Source organism: Stigmatopora nigra, chromosome 21 (genome assembly GCF_051989575.1).
Source record: "Stigmatopora nigra isolate UIUO_SnigA chromosome 21, RoL_Snig_1.1, whole genome shotgun sequence".
In the NCBI taxonomy this organism is placed as follows: domain Eukaryota; kingdom Metazoa; phylum Chordata; class Actinopteri; order Syngnathiformes; family Syngnathidae; genus Stigmatopora; species Stigmatopora nigra.
In genome coordinates, this window is record NC_135528.1 from 5,591,348 (window position 1) to 5,610,456 (window position 19,109).

A 19,109-nucleotide genomic window follows, 5' to 3' on the forward strand; every position below is an offset into this window, starting at 1 on the left:
AATACTCTTGTTCATACACTATGGCCAGACAGTAAGGAAAGTAAGTAGCGATTCAGTCTAGACGCATTTTGGTCTGCTGGGGTTTTATTCATATTGTGTTATATTGCTTCAGACAAAGACAAGCTTAGTCCCCGGCATGGAGTGTTCGCGTAAACTTCAAAGAGAACGCCAAGGACATGGAAAAGTTCAAAAGAACCTGAATGGAACACTCATTAGGATTACATTTCTGCCTTCAACGTGTCAGCTGTTATGCTATACATTTAGTGGGCAGACATCTTTATTACCTTTAACGTCTTGTATTGACAACTTGGTAAGTTTGAAGCCCACAACGTATAGCGTTAAGAACACATTGTTTACGAATGAGCTATATTGAACTATAAATGTAGACCTATTTGATAGGGGATGTAAAAAAATAATAATTTTGTTGCATAAGTGCACATACCCTCTATTAATTATGTACAAATCAATATAAAATGTTCTCTGCTTAACCATAAATCTTAAATATAGCAAAGAACACAGCCTGAAGACTATTATTTTTGGTCAATACGATAAAAATATTAATTACCAAAAGAACATTCTCTGCTAACCAATTGCTTTAGCCCCATTTTTTTTCAATATTCACCTTGAACCTCGATTCAAAATGGAAGGAATGATGAACACTTTGAAATACATTAGCACAAAAACCTTCAGACCTTTGCTTGAAAGGCAAAAGATATGTCTGGAAAAAGCTAGTCTAAAAAGCCCAAATTTGTAAAAAAAAGCACTTTAAATAAATCAGTTTTGTGCTGACTCCAGTTTGAATGAGATTTCTTGAACAAAGTCTCATCCCCGGTTAAAAGGGTGTTCACACATTTGCAAAAAAACGATCTTGTTGATAAGGTTAATGAGGGAGGCTGCGGTTTAGGCATGCATTGATGGGCTTTTATAGCCTAAAAAATAAAGATAGAAGTCGTGAAAGGATGAAAAAGGAGGAAGGAACACGACATTAATCATTCACAGTAAATAAATGTGCCTTAATTCCTCCATTTGTGCAAAAAAAAGGAACTTAATGAGCACAAATACATTTACAAGACTGTATTTTAGGTGTAAATCTCTGTTTGACAGACACACTTTAGGGTGTCCAAGAAGAGATTATCCAATTTCCTTCTTTAAATCAGGAAAAAAAGAAGACCTGACTCAGCTTCAGATTACTTCTGATGCTCATCTCTAATAGGCTAATCTCCTCCTGCAGTCTCAATTGAGATTAACCCCCCTCCAGGGTGTCAGCATTGCTCTGCTTTGAAATAAATAAAAATAATAAAGTCTACTCAATATCCAGTCAATGTCCCTGCAAAATAACAGACATTCCTAGAATTTAAATCGTAAGGACTGACTTTCCTTGTTCATGACAACAAATACAACTGAAAAACAAAGTTGAGTTTGAAGGGAAACATTGCCAAATGTCACTTTAAAAGCAGTTTGATATCATTCTGAGCTTAAAAAGAGGGGAAAAAAGTATGGTTCAGATGCAATGTCGGCAGTCGGTGCGCCTAATTGACCCTTTATTTGGTCTGTCCATCACATGGTTACGCCAGACTGATTCTCGCTTGCTATGAATCCGTTCACGTTCTCCCATCAAGGCAATTTCCCCAAAAGGATCCGCCAGCATTATGGGACAAATCAAAGTGACGTTTGTTGCTGATTGGCCCAAAGGGGAATGACATCATATAGGTTACTAATCGGGATTGACATGTTTGGTTTAGCCACAATCACAGACCTGCTGTACTGACCTCAACACGCTCGGGACTAATGAGTCGCAGGAAAACTTCAACCAAAGCAGACTTGAACTTTAAAACACACTCCATAAGCTTTGCGTGACTTCTATCGACGATAATTTCCAACATAATCTGCATTCACACACTTTTAACTATTAAATTCTGCATAGGAAGGACAATACCGTATTTTACGGACTATAAGTAGCAGTTTTTTAATAGTTTGACCGACGTATGTGTGGAATTACTAAGTATTATATCATTTCAAATGTTATTTTTACACTGAATGACAAGAGGGTGCTTAAGGCATGTGTTGATAATTTTCAACATTGATTAGATTGGAACTTTATTTAATACAGTATTCGGGAAATTTAGGGGTAAATAGATACTTTTTTCCATTTTTTTCACCCTGTTCTTGGCTCTATTCTTATTCCTATTTCTTTATTTAAATGTCTTAATGCCATTTATATTCTTTGTGTTGAATTCGCAAATACAATTCGACTAAGTGTAACCTATACTCCAATGCAACAATTTTTTCCCCTTTCATAATCCATTTTTTTTACTCAATCTGAAAAATATACTAACTAAAACAAGGTCATTTCCACATGACTAATAGAAAACAATATATACAACATGCCTTTTTTTCCATTCCAGGAAAATCAATTCATTTTTTAACCCAACTCCTTGCTCATATTTAATTCCACGCCGTCCATCCACTACAATTCCAAGTGTTAATATGTAAATCACAGCACGTCAATGGTTTGAATTTACCGTGCCGTCAAATACGGCGACGACAAGCTTGATTGAGCAGCGGCCCACATTTCACGCGCCGGCGGTCAGCTGGTTTTGCAACATTATCGAGAGGAGATAATTGACTGTGTTTACATAGACCTGAGTTCAGTGACACTTCATATGAGGCAATGTAAAAGCTGATCAAACATAGCAACGCCAGGCGGATTTGCCTTGTCGCTTTCTGTGTGCGAGCAAGTGTGTGTGATGCTCGGCGTATATGAGAAAGCATGGCTTTGAGCTTTGTTGCCGTTAATGGGACTCGCTGATCAAATGTGCTTTTATCAGCGGCTGTGATGTGTGCATGACGCCGAGCCCGTTGACCTCCGCATTCATCACACTTTACAACCGAAACATACACCAACTTTTCTGCTTGCAACTTTTTGCAGTGAGCGTAAAGTACATTGCTATTTTTGACGTGTACTTTGAAGATTTTATTTAATAAAATGAAGGCAACTTCAAATGGAAAAAGTGTCATTCATCATCCAATACTGATGTTGCCTATGTCATACTATACAAAAAAACAGGTCAGACATGTAAGTATACTAAAATATGTACTGTATTTATGCATGTAAACAGTTTGGAATGTGTGGTCAAAAGGTTCAATGGATTGCTGTTTAGTTGCATCATTTTTTAAAGTGTAAAGTCAGCCTAGTGTGTTTTTTTTATTTCCACTGCGCTAGTTAAAGGGTGAAAATATTCAAAAATGTGGATGAAATAGAAACAGACTTAACTATTTATAGTACTATCTTATTGTATATCGAAAATATCGTATTGTATCATCACGAACTTGATGATTTTCATCTTTAATAGTGCTCAGGTCATCCTAAATGGTAAAAAAGGTCATTGTCCTACCCTCCCATTGCGCTAGTTAAAGGGTGAAAATATTCAAAATTGTGGATGGAATAGAAGCAGACTTAACTATTTATAGTACTATCTTATTGTATATCGAAAATATCGTATTGTATCATCACGAACTTGATGATTTTCATCTTTAATAGTGCTAAGGTCATCCTAAACGGTAAAATGTCATTGTCCTACCCTCACCGATTGATTGACTTGCCTATTGTAGTCACATTTTAATCATCTAAACTCCCAAGTGGCACATTAAAACTGACCTAGCCAAGCCATTCTGCCTGTCCAAACAGCTGAACAGGACAAATATATTTACACACACACGCACAAAAGAGCCCAGACAAAATGAAATTTGTCTTTAAAACAACACAACACAATCTCTAGTGTACCACTTTTTGCTGTCTGCCCTGGAAACGATAAACGTTGGGATTGTTTTGCACACAATGCGAATGAGGAAAAAGAAGCCTGGCTCCGCTTAAGTAGCCAGCAGACGGCAGCTGCCACAGGAAGTGACAATATGAACTGTCTGACCACACTGTGCGGACCCTGATGAGTGAGTTAGACTAACATGTGGGCCCCCTCACTGCTCTACTTATCTGGGCTATCTGAACAAGTCGCAGACACATGTCATAGCATCCAATATATGTGTGTGTGTGGACTAGGGAAGCAAGAAGAATTAGTGTTCCCAGTCCAAAAAACATTAAAAAAGACTGCCCTAAAAAAAAAGGGACCAGCGTGGATGGATTACATCCTTTGGGATTACATCGCTCCGGCCTGGATCTGATGGAGTGAACTTTCACTACAGTGTGAGAGGAGGTAAATCAGGCTGACCCGAGCACGTTCACAGGATTTGGACTGCTTTCAAACCTTCTCAGGGACAAAGGCACAAACCCAACAGCCAAAACACAGGAAGAGGAATCGAGAGGGAGGTGATGAATGGTCTGGGCGCCCCCCAAAGCTCCCCAACGCCTCCTTTTTCCCCCCCTCAAAGGAGGATGACTGCATCCTCCCATGGGACCAAGCAGCCTTGCAGAGCGCCATTCATGTGTCTGGGAGACAGCCAATAGGAGCGCAGGGATTTGGTTCATGTGAGAGTTTACCCGGTCGGAGACGGAGCAACAGAGGAGGTGGCGGCCAATCGGAAGGGTTGGTAATATCGGAGGAGAATCAGCCAATGAGATTCGAGCTGATGTTTCGCAGTTAAGATCTAATTACCGTGCGTGCGTTTGAGTGTGCGCGTGTGGGGGTGTGTGGGCGTAGCGAACTGAAAACTGGGGTTAAAAAAGAGCAAGGTCTTTGAAGGCTTCCATTTAAATTAACATTTAAATGTAACACGGAAAAAATAGGCCAGTTTTGGGGGGGGGGGGAAAGCATTTGTGTTGGCCAGGTTTTGTGATAAGATATAATCTCCAATTAAAATCAATGCGAGGACTTTTTGTGAGGAAAAACAGAATAAATTAGAGTATAAAACTGTAGCAATTCAATGAAGATTGTACTACTCCCTGTGATACTTCGGTTTTTACCAACAGGTGGCAGTAAATAATGAAATTATATACAAAAAAAAACAGGAATACATAGTCATACTATTAATTATTCATGAAATGCTAAGAACCCATGCCTACGAGCATGGCTTTATTGTGCGTCTTTACGCATTGCTGACTGAATTCTATTCAAATATACGTTGCCTAAAGGATCATAACACCAGCATGTATTCTTTACATTCTTTACTTTACATTTTTTTCTGCAGGAAAGATGAAAACAAGTGAAGATAATTCAGTTTTCGACAATATGGAGGCCTCTTATAGACCCACCACAAACTACCAGCTTCACCCCCATTCCTAAATTGATAGACACGACCAGGTGTTAATGGAACACACACACACACACACACACACACACACACACACACACACACAAACACACACTCTTTACACATAGTATATAAGTGGCCAAGCTATACGTTCAAGCAACTCAACCAGAGGCTTAGCAGAAAAGGGCAAAGGTGACAGACGAGGTTTATTGTTGGCGTTTTCCTGTTTTGACTCTTTGGGTCTGGGCGATAAGTGATTTAGCGCACATAATACTTACAAAGACTTGGACAAAGCGTTTCTTTTCTTCACTTTCCTCACAAATTTGAGTTACTTGAGTGGAAAAAAAATGTCATGGGTTAACATGAAGCCAATGGCGTTTTGAATTAGTTAAGACATTTCGCTATACTATTGCAGTTCCATAACTTTGACTCAATCAGGATTTGCTGTCTAACTAGAGCAGACATGGGCAAACTAGGGCCTGCGGGCCACATACGGGCCCGTTAGGCTTTTTAATCCGGCCCGCCAATGTTGTCCAAATAATGTTTTTTTTTCTTCCCAAGATGGCGCCGTTAAGCAGAAACCAGTTGCTGTAGCTCTGTCCACTCTTATTTGTTTTTTTGTGTTTTACAGCCCTTCTATCTTTTTTAAATAACATTTTAATATTTCTTAATACATTCCTTTTGACTTGACTTTGTACTTTATACTTTTAACTTTAATGATGAGTGATGAGTATGTTAATACTTGAGTCCCTTTTTTCTGTTTATGTTTCATATATACTGTTAACGGATGCACTTTTTTATATGTATCATATCTTGTGCTGACCCGGGCCCGTCTGTCACATATTTAAAGTCAATGTGGCCCCCGGTCTTAAAAGTCCGCCCACCCCTGAACTAGAGCAATGTTGATGAGTTTATTTTACAAAGAAAATGACTCCAATCTTTGGCCCAGACGAGTCCAATCTATTGAAATCGAAATATTGAAAAGCCTTGACAAGAATACATGCAAAAGTTGCATGTACAAGATGCTTCGTTTGTGATTTAATTTGCTGGTTATGTGAGCAGCGCGGCTCCTCGGGAAGTGAAGCGACCAAGCGGTAATCGCGGGGCTCCAATCTGATGGCACCAGTCTCAACGGTGAATGTTAAGTATTCCAGTTGCACGGTGGAGTTCAATCAAGGCACTCAGTCAAGTGCACATGCTCACGCGCGTGTTCATTTGTCTTCCCGTGCGTCGTCGCGACTTTGATCAGCGACGGTGCACAGAAGCTCGCTTCTCACCCGAGCGTGACAATAAACAGTTTGTCGTGGCCAAGGGCAATTAAAAAGGAATCGCGCCTCTTTTGCATACGTTGGCAACGAGATGTCAGAATCGGAATCCATCTGGGCAAAGAATTTTGCTTTTATTTCATCTGGTGTCCTGTCCTGGCTTAAGAACGGGGGGCGCAGATTCTCGCAATATTAGAGAGATGAAATAATAACGTGGCGCTAGGGCCGTCAGCTAAGTGCATCAGAGTTGGCCGTACGCCAATCCGGCAACGCGGGCCTGTTGTTATTATTCTTTGATCAGACCGGCAGGAATAACAATCTATAATTCATAACGCTCAGTCTAGTCTGGGGAAGGCGAGGCTCTGCATCTTTAATTATTGATTAAACACAACAGATTTAATATCAATCACTGGAGCATCGGCAAGAGTGAGCAAAAGTCAGGAAGATCTCGGAGAAAAAACATGAAATGCATGAATCTTGACAGTGGCCTGTTGAGATTTGTACATGCAGACCACAAGAATGAGTGGGTTAACGAACTGAGAATTCCAAATAGTAAATTTCAAATGGCAGTACGCCATTTGTAGCGATTCCTGGATCGATTATCTTATTTGAGTTGTGGAAATAAAGCAAAATAGACTGGTTAAAATCAGCAAACTATACGTTGAAAACAATCTGAATTCTTATATTAATCAAATCTCCTTCTCTACACAGTCCAGCCATGTAACGCCTATTGACTCTCACATATCTTTGTATAATTTTAAGTCATTAACAGAGCTAAAAAAGGCGTTCTTAGAAAAAAAACCTACACAAGCAGAGCGAGAGATAACAAACTCCACCACACAAGACCACCAAGGTCAAAATAAACAACGGACCAATCTAAAAACTGTAAATCTCCCACCAAAAAATTCAATTTAAAACATCTATCCGGCGACTCTTTGCAAAGTACAAGTAGTGACACAGCTTTTTTAAGTTAATAGTGATTGGAAACATGCATCTACCCAAGCGCAGTGGAGAATTCCCACATTTTGTTTTCCTTTCGCAGCGAGCCAGCTCGAGAGACGCAACGAGAAAGATCGCGGGACTTTCCCCAGGATCTCCCTCTCCCAAAAAAAATGAAGGGAGAAAGGAAGCAGACAGAGGACAGGAACAAACAGAAAAAGAGGGGAAAACGCAAAGCCTATCTTGAGTATGGCCTTATTTCTCTTTCCCACAGTGGAAATGACCCCTGCAATAAAAGCACTGGGCGAAAGGGGCCGTACATTTTGTAGCACGCCATTTTGGAGCACTTTCCCTTAATCATTCCTACAAATTGCCTGTCTATCTGTCTGTCTGTCTGTCTGTCTTTCTGTCTTTTTTCCAGTTTGTCTGTCTGTCTTTTTGTCTGTCAGTCAAGGTTAATGGCATGTCTCCAGGGCTGGTAGCCCAACGCGTTGTTCCAATTGATCTCCCACACGGCCACCAACGCCGTTCCATATGGCCTCTCAAATGCGCTTGTGTGTACGTGCGATAGGGATCAGTAGTCATGATTGTGATTCAGTGGCGAGGTGTGTGTGGTCTGCTTTAAAAAAAAGCCAGCTGCTAGCATTCAAATCCGCACTGGCGTATGTGCGTTTTAATAAGAGGAGAAGCTCTTGGTGACGTTCTAAATTTTGCCATCTCAGTAGAAGCAATCCTCGCAGTGACGTGAGAACAAGGACGTCTATGTGCTCCCGTTAGTGCCGGTGTGTGTAAATACTAGTGAAATACTTTCGTAGCATGGCGGGTGGTCCCACCTGTGCATTGTAAGTGAACTCATGTGAACTTTTTTTCTAATTCTACCATAATATGAGGATTGCGCATTTAAGGAACATGCGGAAACTTTGGGGAAATAGCTTCATCCGGAAGAAAACAAAGATCCCATGCAACCGGAGTTAAATATTTAGCGTTCATTTCCTGAGAAGTTCTCGAAAAAGGCGATACAGTGCTGGGTTAAATTTACATTTTTGCTATTTAGTGAAAACAATGAATGTTGGGTGTTTTTTTTTGCTGAAAATGTCAATTATAATCTTTTGCAAGGGTGCTTACAGTAAGACGAGAAGAACTTTTTTAGGGACATTCCCGCAGAATTATACGATTTGTCGGTATTTACACCAGAGTACTTTGGTTACGTGACCCCCTGCAGCGCCCGGAGCAAATAAATCTAGATTTAGAGCTTGTTTTGGTCTGGGACTGCGTAAAACTGCTTGAGATGGATCACAAAGACAGTCATTCAATAACGTAATAAAAAAAAAACAGACTACGAGAAGCATTCATTTCTGCAATTTTTCCCAAAGTTGCATCCACAACTTTTGCGCCATGAATCAAGTATAAAAACACAAAATCCATGCTATTTTTTTCAATGTTCCCCTTCTATACTCATTTATGACACTTTCCTTATATAAGCCATTCCATTGGCTCGCCACTTGCGCCATCTTTGATGTGTTTGTTTTGGCCATAAAGCAGGATGCATCTGGCTTGCAAACAGCTCATTTAATTATGTGAAATATCACATCATCAAGTACTGTATGGATTTAAAAATAATAAGCACAGACTTTTTTTTTTTGCAAATGACCCTCCCAGCTGGCACGCTAGAGAGGAAAAGGGAGGAAGACGGCAAACCACATCTTAGGTTGCCAAAAATCACATTTCCCCTGCTTTTCTGCAAGTATAGCTGCTTTGCATTAAAGTGTCACACATGGATGGTCGTGCCAGCGTGGGCCCACCTCGCCTTCATTTGCGGGGGCGTTCTTAAACGTTACACCAGCATCCAAAAATGCCACAAGAGTCTCATTGATGCATAAACAGTTACAAAGCAAAAACTAAAAAAGTATGGCGGTAATAAGGTATAAGGAACAGTGTCCGTTAAGCCCATTTTGAAGCAGAAGGTTGGCGTTCCATTTATGGCGTTCCATTTATGCATAAAGGCCATTTCGAAGTTTTAGAAGATGACCCCGTTTCAAATACTTAACCAGGAGAACCCAAAAAAAACCACTGGAAGACATAAAGTACTTTGTTATTCAGGAGGAGGATAAAATACATTGTTTTTTTAACTATGATGGACAAATGACCACAAGATATTGTGTTCCACAATTTCAGTGTGTGTTTTGTGTGTGTGCGGAATTTTTCAGGGGTGCCGTGTAGCAGCCCGGAGAGGAAAAATCAATAGGAATGGGTTGAGAAATCTGGAAAAAAATGGTTTTAAATGAGTTTTTTTTTAGGATTTTGTTTAATTCAGGGTCTACAGGCTTCAGAATACATTTTATGGCATTATTAAAATGTAATCTAGTATGTCTTAACCTCTTAAAGTGTACAAAGAAGGTCACAAATACACATTAACGACAAAAAAACTATTTTTTTACTAATAAATGTTGATATATCGGATACGGTTATCAGCCAGGGCCAAATTCAGTGTTTTGCACAACATCAACAAGTAAAGTTTACCCAAGTTTTCCATAAATCCTCGTCACCTTGTGACGAAAGACCCCAAACAAAAAGAACCCCCGTTTCTCCAGGTTTTTATGATGCATGTACCTATCCCTGTTGTTTTTTTTAAATCAGGTTACTGCATAAAGTAGTGGTGACAAATATATTTGCCGCATATAGGAGAAAACAACTCATTAATATTAGATGGCAATCCATGGCAGTATAAGATGATGGAGTCCCTCCCCCGCCGCATATGTGGATGGCTTTAAACACGCCCAGATTTGGCCCACTTTCGCAATGTCACAGGACATTTATCTTTATTCCCCTTCTTCCTCCCGTGCACCTTCCAGAGAGAAATGACTTTTACACATGTGCTCGCTACTCTTCCTGGCGCGCTTTGGCAAACACGTTTTTTTTTTTTTTGCGTCGGGTGTCGCCCGTGCAATACGTTTTCTCGGGCTGCCATCTGGAAAACATAAGAGTTCCGCCTGCCCTGTAGAACTTTAATAAGGGAGGACTTTCATTTTGGCTTGGCCCCTTTAAACCTCTTGTCTTCTCTGATTTCCCAGAGTTGTGACAGCTGAGTGCGAGTCAGAAGACCAATTCGTTTCATTTATTTATCTATTTTGTGGAATGTGGAGTTCTTTTACTCAATTGTCTGTCAAAATATCGCTATCCTGGGATACTTATCCATTAAAAAATAAAGAATAAGGAGCACCTGACTAGATAAAAAATATTGGATCCATATACATTGCAACTCTATTGAAAGGTACAATTAATTTGCTGAAAAAATGCCCTGTACACCACCAGTAATATCATTCCAAAGGCCATATATATATATATATATATATATATATATATATATATATATATATATATATATATATATATATATATATATATATATATATATATATATATATATATATATATATATATATATATATATATATATATATATATATATATATATATATATATATATATATATATATATATATATATGTATATATATAAATATATATATATATAAATATATATATATATATATATATATATATATATATATATATATATATATATATATATATATATATATATATATATATATATATATATATATATATATATATATATATATATATATATATATATATATATATATATATATATATATATATATATATATATATATATATATATATATATATAAATATATATATATATATATATATATATATATATATATATATATATATATATATATATATATATATATATATATATATATATATATATATATATATATATATATATATATATATATATATATATATATATATATATATATATATATATATATATATATATATATATATATATATATATATATATATATATATATATATATATATATATATATATATATATATATATATATATATATATATATATATATATATATATATATATATATATATATATATATATATATATATATATATATATATATATATATATATATATATATATATATATATATATATATATATATATATATATATATATATATATATATATATATATATATATATATATATATATATATATATATATATATATATATATATATATATATGTATAAATGTATAATATTCTCGTGATCGACATCCTCAACAGAACTTGAGCCAAAACTCAAAAAAAGCACCAACAATTCTCTATAGAAAATGTCTAGACGAGCCTAGACACACCAAACAAAACAACTCGCCTTGACTCGCCCTGAATCGGCTCCGTTGACCCCCCATGGCCTCTGCTACACTTACATAAGAAACGATTACACAAGCAGAAACACCATAAGGACCATCTATATATAATATATACGATCTTCACCCGCCTGCATTTGATAAAGCATATGTACTGCAGAATATTTGATGAGCAGAGGAAGACGAGATGGAAGATTCTAAAGAAGAGAGCAATTGGCGCTTGTAGTAGGAAGCAAGAGAAGAAAAGCAACTTTGAAAAATATTCTACAGCATCGTCGTCAATGATGTAAACGGGAAGTAATGCGGCAAATTAGCGTGAGAACAGAGAACGCCGTCGAGGGATGCTGGGTGTCATGTGTTCGCCGGGGTGGCGGCGTGACTCTGACTTAAACAGCAGAAGGCCTGGAAGAGCTACTTCCACACTTCAAGGGCTTTTCTGACAACCAAGTTGCACTGTCAGCATTTTTTTTACTTGTGAGCGCGTGCGTGTCTATCCACAGGGAAAGAAAACTCCCTGTTGTTGTTGCATAAAGCAAGGACGCCGTACGACTAAAAGGACACTCACACGAACACCCACTGACATATGTAGCCAGTGTTTTTTCTCAGAAAATGGCCAAAGTAATCTCCGATAGCATATTAGCGAGCTGTATCAATACTTCTGATCACATGACTACTTTGCCTCGACTTACAAAGAACGACTCTACATACAAAATATTCAGGTTAAGAAAAATGCCTCAATATAAGAGTAAATTTAACTTACGAAATTCAAAACCTTACAAAAAACACTTAGTTTTTTTAATGTAAAATGCGCCTCTACTTACAAAGAACGACTCTACATACAAAATATTCAGGTTGAGAAAAGCTTGGATGGGAAAAATACCTCAATATAAAAAAATAAATTAAACATATGAAACACAAAACCTTACAAGAAAAACTTATGTTTTTACATGTAAAATGTGCTTCTACTTACAAAAAAAAAATCTATTTACAAACTACTTCTGGAACCAATTAATTTCCAAAATAAACATTCCACTGTATTTGAATAACTACTTCAAAAGTATTCTTCCAATATACTATGCTCAAATATGGCAGACAGATTGATAAAAGTTTATAGCTTGGATCAACGTTTTGATATTCAAACAATATTTCATTCTTTTTGCGTGGGTGTGTTCGTTGTACAATAAATGTCAACTACAAACGACAAATAAACAGACTTGCTTGTTTGAAGAAGTCGTGAGCAAGAGTATGCAAACAGGTGCAATAAAATACCATCCATAAATTGCATGTTTTTATAGATTTATATGCGTTTAAAGTTCGTGGGAAAGATAGAAGCATTCAAATATGATTGGACATGCTCCTTTAAACAAGGTCTGGATTATATCCCTCGGTATGAAAGGGGGTTTACGCCATGCTTATTTTTATAGTTGTAGCATGTGTTTTCAGTATAGATAGATAGATATCATGAAATAGAAAATTAGAAACATTTAAAAGGACTTTCCAATTGCTGCTATTATGAATGCAAAGGCTTTCATTAACAGACCAATGCAATTTTCTTTTATTGGAAAGAGGAATAGTAGTTTTAATTTTGAGGTCTTGGTGTAAATGGGGTGAATCCTCCAATGAGATGAAGGCCATTTTGTATGAATATGTATGCCTGTCATTGTTTCAATCATTGCTTCTATGAAACAAGCCCACATTCGCACATACAACCCATTTAACAACATGCAAATGAGAGCCAAAATGAGACACTGTCATTAAACAAGTAGCCTGTGGGCTCATAGCAAGTAATAATTGTACTTTTTTTTCCCTCTTCTGGTTTAGGTTAGTAGCCTCTCAGGAAATTAACGTCTCTATGAACTACTCCGTAAAGAAAGTTCGTTTCGGAAATGACTGGGAGAGGATTATTCCCGTGACTTAAAAACGTATGATGGTTTGAAAATGTGTCGACTTTGCTCTCCCAGAGGAGTTAACCATCTCTGAAGTCGTGCACCTGGCTGTGGCAGGGGGATTTACTACAATATGTAAGCGCTGATGCGCATCGTATTGCAACAGTGAAAACAGAGCTTGGTCAGGAAAAAGGGTGGGGGGCTCTAGGACACCAAAACTATCCTGCTGAGCATTTTCTGATTGTTTTTGATACTTTTTGTACACGCCATCTAAAGCTGTTCAACCCTAGAGTTCATAGTAAGGATAGAATAAAAGAATGTTCACTTTTCACTGTCTATTTTATGAATAAATGTGATTTTTTTTATAATATATCCCTCACTAGTGATTAATCGGTTATAATCTCTGGAAAAGTCAATAACTTTGTTCAGAAGGTTACAAAAAGACACCCTTACTAAGTCGAATTATCGGTTCACCACATATGAGATATAAACAATTACACCTATGCCTTTTGAACCAATATAGAAATATGACTTCCCTAAGACTTTAACTCAAATATAACATTTCCTAAAATGAAATATTTGTACTCACGTTTAGATGCGCCTCCTCGTGTGTAGAAGTTCAATATCTTGACTTTGTTGCAGGCAGGCGTGGGCTCAATTCCCGCCATTAGCAGTAAGATTGGGAATTTGAATGGCCGTTTGCCTGTCGGTGTGTCTTACAACTGACTGGCGACCAGTCAAGGGTCTAGTCTGCCCAAAGACAGCTGGGTTAGGCGCCATCCTTTCAAGGATGGGCCTTATGGAAGATGAATGAATGAAAAGTGCTGTACTTTCACTGTTATAACCTGAAAACAAACACCAAAAGGTATAAAATGTTCATCAAACAATCTTTATAACAACAATAAACATCCATTCCCAGATAAATGCACCAACATCATCTCAACACCATACATTAGCATCCATCATACACGAAAAATCGCCAATCAAAACCCCCAATTTCTACAAATGCTAGTGTTGTTGTCCCCTAAATAAAAATACCCTACTAACAGATAAAGACTATTGGATGTTGTGAGAGCTTTTGTGACAGTTCCAACTTGCAAAGGAATAGCAAAACGAGCACAAATAAACACTCCTACATCATCCAGAAGGTCGTGATGAGTGAAAAAGCACATCAACACACATACACAATGAGGGTGAGCACGATAGCACTCCGCAGTAAAGTGCAGCCATCCCTGGCTGGCACATAGGACACACATTCACTCTGTGACAAAGTGTCACACCACATGATTTATGACGGGTAATTACGATTATGGAGGTGACATCATATCCTACTCATTGGCTCCCCCATGCATCCATGTTGTGTGTGTTTGTGTGTGTGCTTGCGTCTCATTAGTTATGCTGTCTGGATACAGTAGCAACCATCATTGTTTTTTTTTTTTTGTCTATTCACAGAAGGGAAGACAAGACGTGTCACAACAACAGTTCTCATCGTTCTTACTGGCGCGCATGAGAAAAAGGGATAAAAATACAGGGGAAACGATAAAAGGTGATCAAATAGCTTTTCATGAACTAACTTTGCTTTAGATAAGAGGATAGTTTTTTGGGAGGGAAAAAATGAGGGAAAAATTTTACCTTTTTTTCCAGGCTTGTGATGTATACAGTATTGAAAGTCACATGCTTTCAATGGAATATCATGCCGTGTGCTTTGACCAATGGGAGGACGTCAACTGGAAGACATGCAATAGTATTTCAGGTTAAAAAAAATCCAATCCAATCCAATTCAATAACCCCAAAAACATATCAGGTTGTCAAAGTACAATAACTACAAAAAAACAACAACATATGTTGCATTTAAGGATTGAGAAAGTGCGACTTATAGTCCGTAAAATACCCATGTGAGGATAAGTGCAATGGAAAATAAATCAATGACAAAAGTTATTTGCTTTTGTTGAACAAAATCTCGTCTGTATCACAGGAAATTTCAACTACAAGAAATAATACACACTTTTTGCCTGTTTTTTTTTTGGAAGTGTTCACGGGAAAGCATTTAAAAGAACATATGGTTGGTTCAAAGACTGACATTATTATTATTATTATTAGTGTTTGTGATAGAGGCCACAATGAATGGCTTCCAAAAACAGTGCAAATTGAACTTGCAAAAGCTGGCAAATACATTTTTTTATGTTCATTTCACTAAATATACCCAATTAGAAGTATTCTTCACAGCTTCCGGGGAGTCTGAAGGTTGGCAAAGTCATCATAAGTGGATTTTACGTGCCCAGGTCAGCGAGGTGTGTGTGTGTGTGAATGTGTGTGTGTGACAGAAGGCTTAATAAGACCGTTAGGAAAAACAAAAGGATGAAAAAACATAAAGGAGGATGTGAGCATGTGAGTCACGGGCGGTTTCATCTTATAGCGTTCAGTCGTAGCCACGGGCCAGAAAAAAAAGGCTTCAAAAGTCCACATTTGAACTTGAGGCAGCAGCATGCCAAAAAAAAAGAACAATTTTGAAATCCAAACAGACTCTTTTTGTCTTAAAAGCTGCCAAAAGAGCAGAATTTCCATTTGCTTTCCAAAATCCAAACACATCTCCGCCCCTGACCTATCAAGTGTTTTAACTAAAGTGACCCGACTTCAGCAGCTTTATCGCCCCCGGGCTCAAATACAAATTAAAAACTTCACAAACTGACTGAAACGACCAATCCCGTGCAAGGTCGTTCGGAAATAATAATTCATATAGTTGTAACAAGTTAAGGGGCCAAAAAAAATGGAGTTTGCCACAACTTTATGAACCAGTTTTATGTTCATAATTACAAAGTCGAGCGGACTTCATTTTTACTCACGTTTGGCTCCGTCATGGCGTCTTCTTGCGTCTTTTTCGGGGGAAGAGGGAAATATGGATTCATATCAGGAGGCGTCTGTTTGATAAAGCGGAAATGAAGAAGAATTGAGTACATAAAATGGTTATAAAACATATAAAGTGTCATCAGATATGACATTAAGGTTGCACAAACACTGGAGTGGTTAAAAATATGTTATTATTATTGATTCATCATTGTAAAATCATATTTAATAAAAGAATAGAAGGTACATTTCAAGTCATCATTAAGCCTAAACTACTAAATGATTGACAGCCCATTCAAATTCTTTAAACTTAAACGATAATAGTGTTTCAGAACAAAAAATACGACAAAAATGTCATCATATTTCTATGATACAAGTTTTTATCAGAGGAAAAAATATCACATTTTTCAAAATATGATTACATATGGTTAAAGTTATAAGTCAACTTTTGCTTCTTGTTGATAATGTTGATTTACACGAAGAATATTTGTTACATATAATAGTGTTAATATGATAGTCTGATCTTTATATGAATTCCAAGGTGATTTAGAACATGTAAAAATTGCATTTTTTACTCATTATGGCATGATAATTTTTTTTTGTAAACTGATGAATATTCCAATATGAACTTTACCCAAACTCTTGGGATAAACGCTATTAATTTCACAAATGAATTTTCCTTGGCCAAGACCTGCTTTGCCAATGACGCAAATGGCCAAACTGACTCTTCATTCAAGGCATTTTGCACGTCATCCTTCCAGATGAAGAATCCCACCAGACTGATGTTTTGACAAAGCATCATCGTCCTTCCAAAAAAAAAAAAAAGAAAAAAAATCATGGGAACATCTCGTAAAAAAGTCCACCAGATTTGCGATCTGCTGCTAAAGCTATAAGAGCTCCAAAAGCAAACTCACAATGCGTGGTAATGAACAACACGTCTAGTGAGGTTGACCTCTCACGGGGTGAGCTTGCTCGGCGGGGGGTGAGCGAGGAGGAAGGGGGGAGGTGGGTTTTGGCTACCGAGCCTCCTATGGCTGTGCTTTATGAAAATGTTTCATGTGAGGAGACAGCGCTGATCCACTGAGAGTAAAACATCACAGGCGGTTTATTCAGGTGTTAGCGTGCCTGACTCCATCTGCTACTGACGGCCTTCTACCACCACCTTATTGCACCTATAGAGCTGTCTGTCATCTTGTATACTATCTACTACTTCTTCTTTTACACACTTTATTAACACTCTACTTTCACACCTTATGGCACAAATTCCAGTCTTAAATCAACAAGGTTTGATATCTACAACAAAATATGTTTCAAAACAATGGACTTGTTTACTATAGAGTCAGACTGTCTTTTTGTATTTTGTACATGAACAGAAATGAACAATTGAAGTACATGTATATGCTAATTAATAGTACTATGTTAGAGTTTAACAGTATGGAAATGCGGACACAGCAGAATGTTCTTGTGATGTGTTTCCATAAGAACTGTCCTGTGTTGCTATGTTGGAGTTCAGAAAAAAGAAGAAGTTTTCACTCAAATGAGTGTGAGTGGGGGAGAAGTGTGCTTCATTTTGGCATTTTAGTAGAGGGGGAAGGGCTGTTTACTCCCTGAATGGAGTCCAGCCAACAGACAGAGGAGCAGACCAAAATAATCTGGCCACTAAAGAGTATATTTTATCAGAAACTAAAGAACAAACATGTATTAAAGAACAAAATAAAAGGGAGAAATGGAAGGTAAACAGACAACAAATACATGTGTATAAATATATATATTCTATTTTTTTTATTTTTTAAAGAACATTTTATGCTTAAAAAACGGCACTATAGGCTAATGATGGTCAGAAGAAGAAAAAACATGATAATTAGGCAAACTATGAAAAGAAATGGTAACTTATAGTCCGTAGAATACAGCAAGTAACATATTGTTGATTAGATTGTGTATTTTTTTTCAGTTTCTTGTTTTTTTAGTCACCTTATCAGATAGATTCTGAACTTCAACTGATAAGTGGTACTATCCCAGTTATTTTAGTGTATCCTGCCATATTATTGGATCATTTCTATAACTGAAAAGTGATACTGAGTATTAAAAGATGGATAAAGTTGTTTAAGATCCCCCTGAAGGTCCACCAAGTTCTCCATCCATGACTAGCTAATGAATATCCTTCAGTTGATGAAAATTCCATGAGGTTCACTATCTCCAAATGGGATCCATCAGAGTCCAAACCACCGTCGACGCAAGGGCGCTAAAGGCGGTCAGGCTGTCACTCCATTTACTCGCTTATTCACCTGGGAACGGTGAGCGCTAAAAAATGCGGTGTCAATTTATACAACAGATGTTGATGAACTTGAAACAGACTGAGAACATGCCAAGCTACAGGAGACTTAAACATGATGGATTCCAAGCCACATGCAAATGTTTGGCTTCTCTGACAATGTGACATAACAAAAAAAATGGTAGCATTTACACCTGCTTGGGTTTAAAGCACATACACTTCTAATGAGGATCACATTTTATTCCGCCATGTGGAAAACCGGCGTTTAGATGATGACAACTGTCCGTGGAGATGATGTAATTTAGGTTGTGTCACAGCAACGCTGCTACATTTTAATTTTAGCACTGCAGGATGGATGTGGGTCGTCGTCTACGACTGCCTGACCCACTCGGCTCTTTCTTTCAACTCTTCTCAACTTGAAGAATCATTTGTG

General features: G+C 37.3%; 1 long non-coding RNA gene across 2 annotated transcripts in view; it reads right to left on the reverse strand.

Moving 5' to 3' along the window:
* LOC144214832 (uncharacterized) overlaps window positions 1-15,285 on the reverse strand; it is an 88,042-nt gene extending 72,757 nt beyond the window's left edge. The window contains exons 1-2 of one of the 2 annotated variants that reach the window (XR_013330291.1): window positions 15,193-15,285; window positions 14,150-14,405 (exon numbers count right to left, since the gene is read on the reverse strand). This is a non-coding gene — a long non-coding RNA (uncharacterized LOC144214832). Of the gene's footprint in view, window positions 1-2,522; window positions 2,709-14,149; window positions 14,406-15,192 lie in introns of those variants that run through there. The other variant, XR_013330292.1, reaches the window with a different exon arrangement.
* Window positions 15,286-19,109: the final 3,824 nt, after the last annotated feature.